Source organism: Lissotriton helveticus, chromosome 1_1 (genome assembly GCF_964261635.1).
Source record: "Lissotriton helveticus chromosome 1_1, aLisHel1.1, whole genome shotgun sequence".
NCBI classification, from domain to species: Eukaryota; Metazoa; Chordata; class Amphibia; order Caudata; family Salamandridae; genus Lissotriton; species Lissotriton helveticus.
In genome coordinates this window covers 16,780,438-16,795,735 of record NC_136057.1, presented here as the reverse complement: position 1 = coordinate 16,795,735, position 15,298 = coordinate 16,780,438, and positions in this window count along the sequence as shown.

The following is a 15,298-nucleotide window of genomic DNA, read 5'->3' as shown; positions in this document are numbered from 1 at the left end:
ACTGAGTAATCATAGGACAGAGTACTCAAGGGCAGAGTAATCATAGGACAGAGTAATCACAAGACAGAGTACTCAAGGGCAGAGTAATCATAGGACAGAGTACTCAAGGGGCAGAGTAATCAAAGGACAGAGTAATTATGGAGCAGAGTAATCAGAGGACTGAGTAATCATAGGACAGAGTAATCATAGGACAGAGTACTCAAGGGCAGAGTAATCACAGTACAGAGTAATCATAAGACAGAGTACTCAAGGGCAGAGTAATCAAAGGACAGAGTAATCATAGGACAGAGTAATCATAGGACAGATTAATCATAGGACAGAGTAATCATAGGGCAGAGTAATCACAGGACTGAGTAATCACAGGACTGAGTAATCACAGGACTGAGTAATCACAGGACTGAGTAATCATAGGACAGAGTACTCAAGGGCAGAGTAATCATAGGACAGAGCAATCACAGGACAGAGTACTCAAGGGCAGAGTAATCATAGGACAGAGTACTCAAGGGGCAGAGTAATCAAAGGACAGAGTAATCATGGAGCAGAGTAATCACAGGACTGAGTAATCATAGGACAGAGTAATCATAGGACAGAGTACTCAAGGGCAGAGTAATCACAGGACAGAGTAATCATAAGACAGAGTACTCAAGGGCAGAGTAATCACAGGACTGAGTAATCATAGGACAGATTAATCATAGGACAGAGTAATCATAGGGCTGAGTAATCACAGGACTGAGTAATCACAGGACTGAGTAATCATAGGACAGAGTACTCAAGGGCAGAGTAATCATAGGACAGAGTAATCACAGGACAGAGTACTCAAGGGCAGAGTAATCATAGGACAGAGTAATCACAGGAGAGTAATCATAGGACAGAGTACTCAAGGGCAGAGTAATCATAGGACAGAGTAATCACAGGACAGAGTACTCAAGGGCAGAGTAATCATAGGACAGAGTACTCAAGGGGCAGAGTAATCAAAAGACAGAGTAATCATGGAGCAGAGTAATCACAGGACTGAGTAATCATAGGGCAGAGTACTCAAGGGCAGAGTAATCACAGGTCAGAGTAATCATAGGACAGAGTACTCAAGGGCAGAGTAATCACAAGACTGAGTAATCACAGGACTGAGTAATCATAGGACAGAGTACTCAAGGGCAGAGTAATCATAGGACAGAGTAATCATAGGACAGAGTACTCAAGGGCAGAGTAATCATAGGACAGAGTAATCATAGGACAGAGTACTCAAGGGCAGAGTAATCATAGGACAGAGTAATCATAGGACAGAGTACTCAAGGGCAGAGTAATCACAGGACTGAGTAATCACAGGACTGAGTAATCATAGGACAGAGTACTCAAGGGCAGAGTAATCATAGGACAGAGTAATCACAGGACTGAGTAATCATAGGACAGAGTACTCAAGGGCAGAGCAATCACAGGACTGAGTAATCACAGGACTGAGTAATCATAGGACAGAGTACTCAAGGGCAGAGTAATCACAGGACTGAGTAATCATAGGACAGAGTACTCAAGGGCAGAGTAATCAAAGGATAGAGTAATCATAGGACAGAGTAATCATAGGACAGATCAATCATAGGACTGAGTAATCATAGGACAGAGTAATCACAGGACTGAGTAATCACAGGACTGAGTAATCATAGGACAGAGTACTCAAGGGCAGAGTAATCATAGGACAGAGTAATCACAGAACAGAGTACTCAAGGGCAGAGTAATCATAGGACAGAGTACTCAAGGGGCAGAGTAATCAAAGGACAGAGTAATCATGGAGCAGAGTCATCACGGGACTGAGTAATCATAGGACAGAGTACTCAAGGGCAGAGTAATCACAGGTCAGAGTAATCATAGGACAGAGTACTCAAGGGCAGAGTAATCACAAGACTGAGTAATCACAGGACTGAGTAATCATAGGACAGAGTACTCAAGGGCAGAGTAATCATAGGACAGAGTAATCATAGGACAGAGTACTCAAGGGCAGAGTAATCATAGGACAGAGTAATCACAGGACTGAGTAATCATAGGACAGAGTACTCAAGGGCAGAGTAATCATAGGACAGAGTAATCATAGGACAGAGTACTCAATGGCAGAGTAATCACAGGACTGAGTAATCACAGGACTGAGTAATCATAGGACAGAGTAATCATAGGACAGAGTACTCAAGGGCAGAGTAATCATAGGACAGAGTAATCATAGGACAGAGTACTCAAGGGCAGAGTACTCAAGGGCAGAGTAATCACAGGACTGAGTAATCATAGGACAGAGAACTCAGGGGCAGAGCAATCACAGGACTGAGTAATCACAGGACTGAGTAATCATAGGACAGAGTACTCAAGGGCAGAGTAATCACAGGACTGAGTAATCATAGGACAGAGTACTCAAGGGCAGAGTAATCATAGGACAGAGTAATCATAGGACAGAGTACTCAAGGGCAGAGTAATCATAGGACAGAGTAATCACAGGACTGAGTAATCATAGGACAGACTACTCAAGGGCAGAGTAATCACAGGACTGAGTAATCATAGGACAGAGTACTCAAGGGCAGAGTAATCATAGGACAGAGTAATCACAGGACAGAGTACTCAAGGGGCAGAGTAATCAAAGGACAGAGTAATCATGGAGCAGAGTAATCACAGGACTGAGTAATCACAGGATTGAGTAATCATCGGACAGAGTAATCATAGGACAGAGTACTCAAGGGCAGAGTAATCAAAGGACAGAGTAATCATGGAGCAGATTAATCACAGGACTGAGTAATCATATGACAGAGTACTCAAGGGTAGAGTAATCATAGGACAGAGTAATCACAGGACTGAGTAATCACAGAACTGAGTAATCATAGGATTGAGTAATCATAGGACAGATTAACCACAGGATTGAGTAATCATCAGACAGAGAAATTACAGAAGTGAGTAATCATGGGGCTAGAGTAATCATAGGACAGAGTACTCAAGGGCAGAGTAATTAAAGGATAGAGTAATCATAGGACAGAGTAATCATAGGACAGATTAATCATAGGACAGAGTAATCATAGGACAGAGTAATCACAGGACTGAGTAATCACAGGACTGAGTAATCATAGGACAGAGTACTCAAGGGCAGAGTAATCATAGGACAGAGTAATCACAGGACAGAGTACTCAAGGGCAGAGTAATTATAGGACAGAGTACTCAAGGGGCAGAGTAATCAAAGGACAGAGTAATCATGGAGCAGAGTAATCACAGGACTGAGTAATCATAGGACAGAGTACTCAAGGGCAGAGTAATCACAGGTCAGAGTAATCATAGGACAGAGTACTCAAGGGCAGAGTAATCACAAGACTGAGTAATCACAGGACTGAGTAATCATAGGACAGAGTACTCAAGGGCAGAGTAATCATAGGACAGAGTAATCATAGGACAGAGTACTCAAGGGCAGAGTAATCATAGGACAGAGTAATCATAGGACAGAGTACTCAAGGGCAGAGTAATCACAGGACTGAGTAATCACAGGACTGAGTAATCATAGGACAGAGAACTCAAGGGCAGAGTAATCATAGGACAGAGTAATCACAGGACTGAGTAATCATAGGACAGAGTACTCAAGGGCAGAGTAATCATAGGACAGAGTAATCATAGGACAGAGTAATCATAGGACAGAGTACTCAAGGGCAGAGTAATCACAGGACTGAGTAATCACAGGACTGAGTAATCATAGGACAGAGAACTCAAGGGCAGAGCAATCACAGGACTGAGTAATCACAGGACTGAGTAATCATAGGACAGAGTAATCATAGGACAGAGTACTCAAGGGCAGAGCAATCACAGGACTGAGTAATCACAGGACTGAGTAATCATAGGACAGAGTACTCAAGGGCAGAGTAATCACAGGACTGAGTAATCATAGGACAGAGTACTCAAGGGCAGAGTAATCAAAGGATAGAGTAATCATAGGACAGAGTAATCATAGGACAGATTAATCATAGGACTGAGTAATCATAGGACAGAGTACTCAAGGGCAGAGTAATCATAGGACAGAGTAATCACAGAACAGAGTACTCAAGGGCAGAGTAATCATAGGACAGAGTACTCAAGGGGCAGAGTAATCAAAGGACAGAGTAATCATGGAGCAGAGTCATCACGGGACTGAGTAATCATAGGACAGAGTACTCAAGGGCAGAGTAATCACAGGTCAGAGTAATCATAGGACAGAGTACTCAAGGGCAGAGTAATCACAAGACTGAGTAATCACAGGACTGAGTAATCATAGGACAGAGTACTCAAGGGCAGAGTAATCATAGGACAGAGTAATCATAGGACAGAGTACTCAAGGGCAGAGTAATCATAGGACAGAGTAATCATAGGACAGAGTACTCAAGGGCAGAGTAATCATAGGACAGAGTAATCACAGGACTGAGTAATCATAGGACAGAGTACTCAAGGGCAGAGTAATCATAGGACAGAGTAATCATAGGGCAGAGTACTCAAGGGCAGAGTAATCACAGGACTGAGTAATCACAGGACTGAGTAATCATAGGACAGAGTAATCATAGGACAGAGTACTCAAGGGCAGAGCAATCATAGGACAGAGTAATCATAGGACAGAGTACTCAAGGGCAGAGTACTCAAGGGCAGAGTAATCACAGGACTGAGTAATCATAGGACAGAGAACTCAAGGGCAGAGCAATCACAGGACTGAGTAATCACAGGACTGAGTAATCATAGGACAGAGTACTCAAGGGCAGAGTAATCACAGGACTGAGTAATCATAGGACAGAGTGCTCAAGGGCAGAGTAATCATAGGACAGAGTACTCAAGGGCAGAGTAATCATAGGACAGAGTAATCACAGGACTGAGTAATCATAGGACAGACTACTCAAGGGCAGAGTAATCACAGGACTGAGTAATCATAGGACAGAGTACTCAAGGGCAGAGTAATCATAGGACAGAGTAATCACAGGACAGAGTACTCAAGGGGCAGAGTAATCAAAGGACAGAGTAATCATGGAGCAGAGTAATCACAGGACTGAGTAATCACAGGATTGAGTAATCATCTGACAGAGTAATCATAGGACAGAGTACTCAAGGGCAGAGTAATCAAAGGACAGAGTAATCATGGAGCAGATTAATCACAGGACTGAGTAATCATAGGACAGAGTACTCAAGGGTAGAGTAATCATAGGACAGAGTAATCACAGGACTGAGTAATCACAGAACTGAGTAATCATAGGATTGAGTAATCATAGGACAGATTAACCACAGGATTGAGTAATCATCAGACAGAGAAATTACAGAAGTGAGTAATCATGGGGCTAGAGTAATCATAGGACAGAGTACTCAAGGGCAGAGTAATTAAAGGATAGAGTAATCATAGGACAGAGTAATCATAGGACAGATTAATCATAGGACAGAGTAATCATAGGACAGAGTAATCACAGGACTGAGTAATCACAGGACTGAGTAATCATAGGACAGAGTACTCAAGGGCAGAGTAATCATAGGACAGAGTAATCACAGGACAGAGTACTCAAGGGCAGAGTAATCATAGGACAGAGTACTCAAGGGGCAGAGTAATCAAAGGACAGAGTAATCATGGAGCAGAGTAATCACAGGACTGAGTAATCATAGGACAGAGTACTCAAGGGCAGAGTAATCACAGGTCAGAGTAATCATAGGACAGAGTACTCAAGGGCAGAGTAATCACAAGACTGAGTAATCACAGGACTGAGTAATCATAGGACAGAGTACTCAAGGGCAGAGTAATCATAGGACAGAGTAATCATAGGACAGAGTACTCAAGGGCAGAGTAATCATAGGACAGAGTAATCATAGGACAGAGTACTCAAGGGCAGAGTAATCACAGGACTGAGTAATCACAGGACTGAGTAATCATAGGACAGAGAACTCAAGGGCAGAGTAATCATAGGACAGAGTAATCACAGGACTGAGTAATCATAGGACAGAGTACTCAAGGGCAGAGTAATCATAGGACAGAGTAATCATAGGACAGAGTAATCATAGGACAGAGTACTCAAGGGCAGAGTAATCACAGGACTGAGTAATCACAGGACTGAGTAATCATAGGACAGAGAACTCAAGGGCAGAGCAATCACAGGACTGAGTAATCACAGGACTGAGTAATCATAGGACAGAGTACTCAAGGGCAGAGTAATCACAGGACTGAGTAATCATAGGACAGAGTAATCATAGGACAGAGTAATCATAGGACAGAGTACTCAAGGGCAGAGTAATCACAGGACTGAGTAATCACAGGACTGAGTAATCATAGGACAGAGAACTCAAGGGCAGAGCAATCACAGGACTGAGTAATCACAGGACTGAGTAATCATAGGACAGAGTACTCAAGGGCAGAGTAATCACAAGACTGAGTAATCATAGGACAGAGTACTCAAGGGCAGAGTAATCATAGGACAGAGTAATCATAGGACAGAGTACTCAAGGGCAGAGTAATCATAGGACAGAGTAATCACAGGACTGAGTAATCATAGGACAGAGTACTCAAGGGCAGAGTAATCATAGGACAGAGTAATCACAGGACAGAGTACTCAAGGGGCAGAGTAATCAAAGGACAGAGTAATCATGGAGCAGAGTAATCACAGGACTGAGTAATCACAGAACTGAGTAATCATAGGACTGGGTAATCACAGGATTGAGTAATCATCGGACAGAGTAATCATAGGACAGAGTACTCAAGGGCAGAGTAATCAAAGGACAGAGTAATCATGGAGCAGATTAATCACAGGACTGAGTAATCATAGGACAGAGTACTCAAGGGTAGAGTAATCATAGGACAGAGTAATCACAGGACTGAGTAATCACAGAACTGAGTAATCATAGGATTGAGTAATCATAGGACAGATTAACCACAGGATTGAGTAATCATCAGACAGAGAAATTACAGAAGTGAGTAATCATGGGGCTAGAGTAATCATAGGACAGAGTAATCACAGGACTGAGTAATCATAGGACAGAGTAATCATGGGGCAGAGTAATCACAGGACTGAGTAATCACAGGACTGAGTAATCATAGGACAGAGTAATCATGGGGCAGAGTAATCACAGGACTGAGTAATCACAGGACTGAGTAATCATAGGACAGAGTAATCATGGGGCAGAGTAATCACAGGACAGAGTAATCACGGGGCAGAGTAATCATAAGACAGAGTAATCACGGGGCAGAGTAATCACAGGACTGAGTAATCACAGGACTGAGTAATCACAGGACTGAGTAATCATAGGACAGAGTACTCAAGGGCAGAGTAATCATAGGACAGAGTAATCACAGGACAGAGTACTCAAGGGGCAGAGTAATCAAAGGACAGAGTAATCATGGAGCAGAGTAATCACAGGACTGAGTAATCACAGAACTGAGTAATCATAGGACTGGGTAATCACAGGATTGAGTAATCATCGGACAGAGTAATCATAGGACAGAGTACTCAAGGGCAGAGTAATCAAAGGACAGAGTAATCATGGAGCAGATTAATCACAGGACTGAGTAATCATAGGACAGAGTACTCAAGGGTAGAGTAATCATAGGACAGAGTAATCACAGGACTGAGTAATCACAGAACTGAGTAATCATAGGATTGAGTAATCATAGGACAGATTAACCACAGGATTGAGTAATCATCAGACAGAGAAATTACAGAAGTGAGTAATCATGGGGCTAGAGTAATCATAGGACAGAGTAATCACAGGACTGAGTAATCATAGGACAGAGTAATCATGGGGCAGAGTAATCACAGGACTGAGTAATCACAGGACTGAGTAATCATAGGACAGAGTAATCATGGGGCAGAGTAATCACAGGACTGAGTAATCACAGGAATGAGTAATCATAGGACAGAGTAATCATGGGACAGAGTAATCATGGGGCAGAGTAATCACAGGACAGAGTAATCACGGGGCAGAGTAATCATAAGACAGAGTAATCACGGGGCAGAGTAATCACAGGACTGAGTAATCACAGGACTGAGTAATCACAGGACTGAGTAATCATAGGACAGAGTAATCATGGGGCAGAGTAATCACAGGACTGAGTAATCATAGGACAGAGTACTCAAGGGCAGAGTAATCACAGGGCAGAGTAATCATAGGACAGAGTAATCCTGGGGCAGAGTAATCACAGGACTGAGTAATCATAAGACAGAGTACTCAAGGGCAGAGTAATCACAGGGCAGAGTAATCATAGGACAGAGTAATCACGGGGCAGATTAATCATAGGACAGAGTAATCACAGGACTGAGTAATCACAGGACTGGGTAATTATGGGGCAGAGTAATCACAGGACTGAGTAATCATAGGACAGAGTAATCATAGCACAGAGTAATCACGGGGCAGAGTAATCATAGGACAGAGTAATCACGGGGCAGAGTAATCACAGGACTGAGTAATCACAGGACTGAGTAATCATAGGACAGAGTAATCATGGGGCAGAGTAATCATAGGACAGAGTAATCACGGGGCAGAGTAATCATAAGACAGAGTAATCACGGGGCAGAGTAATCACAGGACTGAGTAATCACAGGACTGAGTAATCATAGGATAGAGTAATCATGGGGCAGAGTAATCATAGGACAGAGTAATCCTGGGGCAGAGTAATCACAGGACTGAGTAATCATAGGACAGAGTACTCAAGGGCAGAGTAATCACAGGGCAGAGTAATCATAGGACAGAGTAATCACGGGGCAGATTAATCATAGGACAGAGTAATCACGGGGCAGAGTAATCACAGGACTGAGTAATCACAGGACTGGGTAATTATGGGGCAGAGTAATCATAGCACAGAAAAATCACAGGGCAGAGTAATCATAGGACAGAGTAATCACAGGGCAGAGTAATCACAGGACTGAGTAATCATAGGACAGAGTAATCATAGGACAGAATAATCAAAGGACTGCTTTATCACAGGACTGGGTAATCAAAGGACAGAGTAAGCATGCTGCAGAGCAATCACAGGACTTAGGAATCATAAGACAGAGTAATCACGGGGCAGAGTAATCACAGGACTGAGTAATCATAGAACAGAGTAAGCATGCTGCAGAGCAATCACAGGACTGAGGAATCATAGGACAGAGTAATCACGGGGCAGAGTAATCATAAGACAGAGTAATCACGGGGCAGAGTAATCACAGGACTGAGTAATCACAGGACTGAGTAATCATAGGACAGAGTAATCATGGGGCAGAGTAATCATAGGACAGAGTAATCACGGGGCAGAGTAATCACAGGACTGAGTAATCATAGGACAGAGTACTCAAGGGCAGAGTAATCACAGGACAGAGTAATCATAGGACAGAGTAATCACGGGGCAGAGTAATCATAGGACAGAGTAATCATAGGACAGAGTACTCAAGGGCAGAGTAATCATAGGACAGAGTAATCACAGGACTGAGTAATCATAGGACAGAGTACTCAAGGGCAGAGTAATCATAGGACAGAGTAATCACAGGACAGAGTACTCAAGGGGCAGAGTAATCAAAGGACAGAGTAATCATGGAGCAGAGTAATCACAGGACTGAGTAATCACAGAACTGAGTAATCATAGGACTGGGTAATCACAGGATTGAGTAATCATCGGACAGAGTAATCATAGGACAGAGTACTCAAGGGCAGAGTAATCAAAGGACAGAGTAATCATGGAGCAGATTAATCACAGGACTGAGTAATCATAGGACAGAGTACTCAAGGGTAGAGTAATCATAGGACAGAGTAATCACAGGACTGAGTAATCACAGAACTGAGTAATCATAGGATTGAGTAATCATAGGACAGATTAACCACAGGATTGAGTAATCATCAGACAGAGAAATTACAGAAGTGAGTAATCATGGGGCTAGAGTAATCATAGGACAGAGTAATCACAGGACTGAGTAATCATAGGACAGAGTAATCATGGGGCAGAGTAATCACAGGACTGAGTAATCACAGGACTGAGTAATCATAGGACAGAGTAATCATGGGGCAGAGTAATCACAGGACTGAGTAATCACAGGACTGAGTAATCATAGGACAGAGTAATCATGGGGCAGAGTAATCACAGGACAGAGTAATCACGGGGCAGAGTAATCATAAGACAGAGTAATCACGGGGCAGAGTAATCACAGGACTGAGTAATCACAGGACTGAGTAATCACAGGACTGAGTAATCATAGGACAGAGTACTCAAGGGCAGAGTAATCACAGGGCAGAGTAATCATAGGACAGAGTAATCCTGGGGCAGAGTAATCACAGGACTGAGTAATCATAAGACAGAGTACTCAAGGGCAGAGTAATCACAGGGCAGAGTAATCATAAGACAGAGTAATCACGGGGCAGAGTAATCACAGGACTGAGTAATCACAGGACTGAGTAATCATAGGACAGAGTAATCATGGGGCAGAGTAATCATAGGACAGAGTAATCACGGGGCAGAGTAATCACAGGACTGAGTAATCATAGGACAGAGTACTCAAGGGCAGAGTAATCACAGGACAGAGTAATCATAGGACAGAGTAATCACGGGGCAGAGTAATCATAGGACAGAGTAATCATAGGACAGATTAATCATAGGACAGAGTAATCATAGGACAGAGTAATCACAGGACTGAGTAATCACAGGACTGAGTAATCATAGGACAGAGTACTCAAGGGCAGAGTAATCATAGGACAGAGTAATCACAGGACAGAGTACTCAAGGGCAGAGTAATCATAGGACAGAGTACTCAAGGGGCAGAGTAATCAAAGGACAGAGTAATCATGGAGCAGAGTAATCACAGGACTGAGTAATCATAGGACAGAGTACTCAAGGGCAGAGTAATCACAGGTCAGAGTAATCATAGGACAGAGTACTCAAGGGCAGAGTAATCACAAGACTGAGTAATCACAGGACTGAGTAATCATAGGACAGAGTACTCAAGGGCAGAGTAATCATAGGACAGAGTAATCATAGGACAGAGTACTCAAGGGCAGAGTAATCATAGGACAGAGTAATCATAGGACAGAGTACTCAAGGGCAGAGTAATCACAGGACTGAGTAATCACAGGACTGAGTAATCATAGGACAGAGAACTCAAAGGCAGAGTAATCATAGGACAGAGTAATCACAGGACTGAGTAATCATAGGACAGAGTACTCAAGGGCAGAGTAATCATAGGACAGAGTAATCATAGGACAGAGTAATCATAGGACAGAGTACTCAAGGGCAGAGTAATCACAGGTCAGAGTAATCATAGGACAGAGTACTCAAGGGCAGAGTAATCACAAGACTGAGTAATCACAGGACTGAGTAATCATAGGACAGAGTACTCAAGGGCAGAGTAATCATAGGACAGAGTAATCATAGGACAGAGTACTCAAGGGCAGAGTAATCATAGGACAGAGTAATCATAGGACAGAGTACTCAAGGGCAGAGTAATCACAGGACTGAGTAATCACAGGACTGAGTAATCATAGGACAGAGAACTCAAGGGCAGAGTAATCATAGGACAGAGTAATCACAGGACTGAGTAATCATAGGACAGAGTACTCAAGGGCAGAGTAATCATAGGACAGAGTAATCATAGGACAGAGTAATCATAGGACAGAGTACTCAAGGGCAGAGTAATCACAGGACTGAGTAATCACAGGACTGAGTAATCATAGGACAGAGAACTCAAGGGCAGAGCAATCACAGGACTGAGTAATCACAGGACTGAGTAATCATAGGACAGAGTAATCATAGGACAGAGTACTCAAGGGCAGAGCAATCACAGGACTGAGTAATCACAGGACTGAGTAATCATAGGACAGAGTACTCAAGGGCAGAGTAATCACAGGACTGAGTAATCATAGGACAGAGTACTCAAGGGCAGAGTAATCAAAGGATAGAGTAATCATAGGACAGAGTAATCATAGGACAGATTAATCATAGGACTGAGTAATCATAGGACAGAGTAATCACAGGACTGAGTAATCACAGGACTGAGTAATCATAGGACAGAGTACTCAAGGGCAGAGTAATCATAGGACAGAGTAATCACAGAACAGAGTACTCAAGGGCAGAGTAATCATAGGACAGAGTACTCAAGGGGCAGAGTAATCAAAGGACAGAGTAATCATGGAGCAGAGTCATCACGGGACTGAGTAATCATAGGACAGAGTACTCAAGGGCAGAGTAATCACAGGTCAGAGTAATCATAGGACAGAGTACTCAAGGGCAGAGTAATCACAAGACTGAGTAATCACAGGACTGAGTAATCATAGGACAGAGTACTCAAGGGCAGAGTAATCATAGGACAGAGTAATCATAGGACAGAGTACTCAAGGGCAGAGTAATCATAGGACAGAGTAATCATAGGACAGAGTACTCAAGGGCAGAGTAATCATAGGACAGAGTAATCACAGGACTGAGTAATCATAGGACAGAGTACTCAAGGGCAGAGTAATCATAGGACAGAGTAATCATAGGGCAGAGTACTCAAGGGCAGAGTAATCACAGGACTGAGTAATCACAGGACTGAGTAATCATAGGACAGAGTAATCATAGGACAGAGTACTCAAGGGCAGAGTAATCATAGGACAGAGTAATCATAGGACAGAGTACTCAAGGGCAGAGTACTCAAGGGCAGAGTAATCACAGGACTGAGTAATCATAGGACAGAGAACTCAAGGGCAGAGCAATCACAGGACTGAGTAATCACAGGACTGAGTAATCATAGGACAGAGTACTCAAGGGCAGAGTAATCACAGGACTGAGTAATCATAGGACAGAGTGCTCAAGGGCAGAGTAATCATAGGACAGAGTAATCATAGGACAGAGTACTCAAGGGCAGAGTAATCATAGGACAGAGTAATCACAGGACTGAGTAATCATAGGACAGACTACTCAAGGGCAGAGTAATCACAGGACTGAGTAATCATAGGACAGAGTACTCAAGGGCAGAGTAATCATAGGACAGAGTAATCACAGGACAGAGTACTCAAGGGGCAGAGTAATCAAAGGACAGAGTAATCATGGAGCAGAGTAATCACAGGACTGAGTAATCACAGGATTGAGTAATCATCTGACAGAGTAATCATAGGACAGAGTACTCAAGGGCAGAGTAATCAAAGGACAGAGTAATCATGGAGCAGATTAATCACAGGACTGAGTAATCATAGGGCAGAGTACTCAAGGGTAGAGTAATCATAGGACAGAGTAATCACAGGACTGAGTAATCACAGAACTGAGTAATCATAGGATTGAGTAATCATAGGACAGATTAACCACAGGATTGAGTAATCATCAGACAGAGAAATTACAGAAGTGAGTAATCATGGGGCTAGAGTAATCATAGGACAGAGTACTCAAGGGCAGAGTAATTAAAGGATAGAGTAATCATAGGACAGAGTAATCATAGGACAGATTAATCATAGGACAGAGTAATCATAGGACAGAGTAATCACAGGACTGAGTAATCACAGGACTGAGTAATCATAGGACAGAGTACTCAAGGGCAGAGTAATCATAGGACAGAGTAATCACAGGACAGAGTACTCAAGGGCAGAGTAATCATAGGACAGAGTACTCAAGGGGCAGAGTAATCAAAGGACAGAGTAATCATGGAGCAGAGTAATCACAGGACTGAGTAATCATAGGACAGAGTACTCAAGGGCAGAGTAATCACAGGTCAGAGTAATCATAGGACAGAGTACTCAAGGGCAGAGTAATCACAAGACTGAGTAATCACAGGACTGAGTAATCATAGGACAGAGTACTCAAGGGCAGAGTAATCATAGGACAGAGTAATCATAGGACAGAGTACTCAAGGGCAGAGTAACCATAGGACAGAGTAATCATAGGACAGAGTACTCAAGGGCAGAGTAATCACAGGACTGAGTAATCACAGGACTGAGTAATCATAGGACAGAGAACTCAAGGGCAGAGTAATCATAGGACAGAGTAATCACAGGACTGAGTAATCATAGGACAGAGTACTCAAGGGCAGAGTAATCATAGGACAGAGTAATCATAGGACAGAGTAATCATAGGACAGAGTACTCAAGGGCAGAGTAATCACAGGACTGAGTAATCACAGGACTGAGTAATCATAGGACAGAGAACTCAAGGGCAGAGCAATCACAGGACTGAGTAATCACAGGACTGAGTAATCATAGGACAGAGTACTCAAGGGCAGAGTAATCACAGGACTGAGTAATCATAGGACAGAGTAATCATAGGACAGAGTAATCATAGGACAGAGTACTCAAGGGCAGAGTAATCACAGGACTGAGTAATCACAGGACTGAGTAATCATAGGACAGAGAACTCAAGGGCAGAGCAATCACAGGACTGAGTAATCACAGGACTGAGTAATCATAGGACAGAGTACTCAAGGGCAGAGTAATCACAAGACTGAGTAATCATAGGACAGAGTACTCAAGGGCAGAGTAATCATAGGACAGAGTAATCATAGGACAGAGTACTCAAGGGCAGAGTAATCATAGGACAGAGTAATCACAGGACTGAGTAATCATAGGACAGAGTACTCAAGGGCAGAGTAATCACAGGACTGAGTAATCATAGGACAGAGTACTCAAGGGCAGAGTAATCATAGGACAGAGTAATCACAGGACAGAGTACTCAAGGGGCAGAGTAATCAAAGGACAGAGTAATCATGGAGCAGAGTAATCACAGGACTGAGTAATCACAGAACTGAGTAATCATAGGACTGGGTAATCACAGGATTGAGTAATCATCGGACAGAGTAATCATAGGACAGAGTACTCAAGGGCAGAGTAATCAAAGGACAGAGTAATCATGGAGCAGATTAATCACAGGACTGAGTAATCATAGGACAGAGTACTCAAGGGTAGAGTAATCATAGGACAGAGTAATCACAGGACTGAGTAATCACAGAACTGAGTAATCATAGGATTGAGTAATCATAGGACAGATTAACCACAGGATTGAGTAATCATCAGACAGAGAAATTACAGAAGTGAGTAATCATGGGGCTAGAGTAATCATAGGACAGAGTAATCACAGGACTGAGTAATCATAGGACAGAGTAATCATGGGGCAGAGTAATCACAGGACTGAGTAATCACAGGACTGAGTAATCATAGGCCAGAGTAATCATGGGGCAGAGTAATCACAGGACTGAGTAATCACAGGAATGAGTAATCATAGGACAGAGTAATCATGGGACAGAGTAATCATGGGGCAGAGTAATCACAGGACAGAGTAATCACGGGGCAGAGTAATCATAAGACAGAGTAATCACGGGGCAGAGTAATCACAGGACTGAGTAATCACAGGACTGAGTAATCACAGGACTGAGTAATC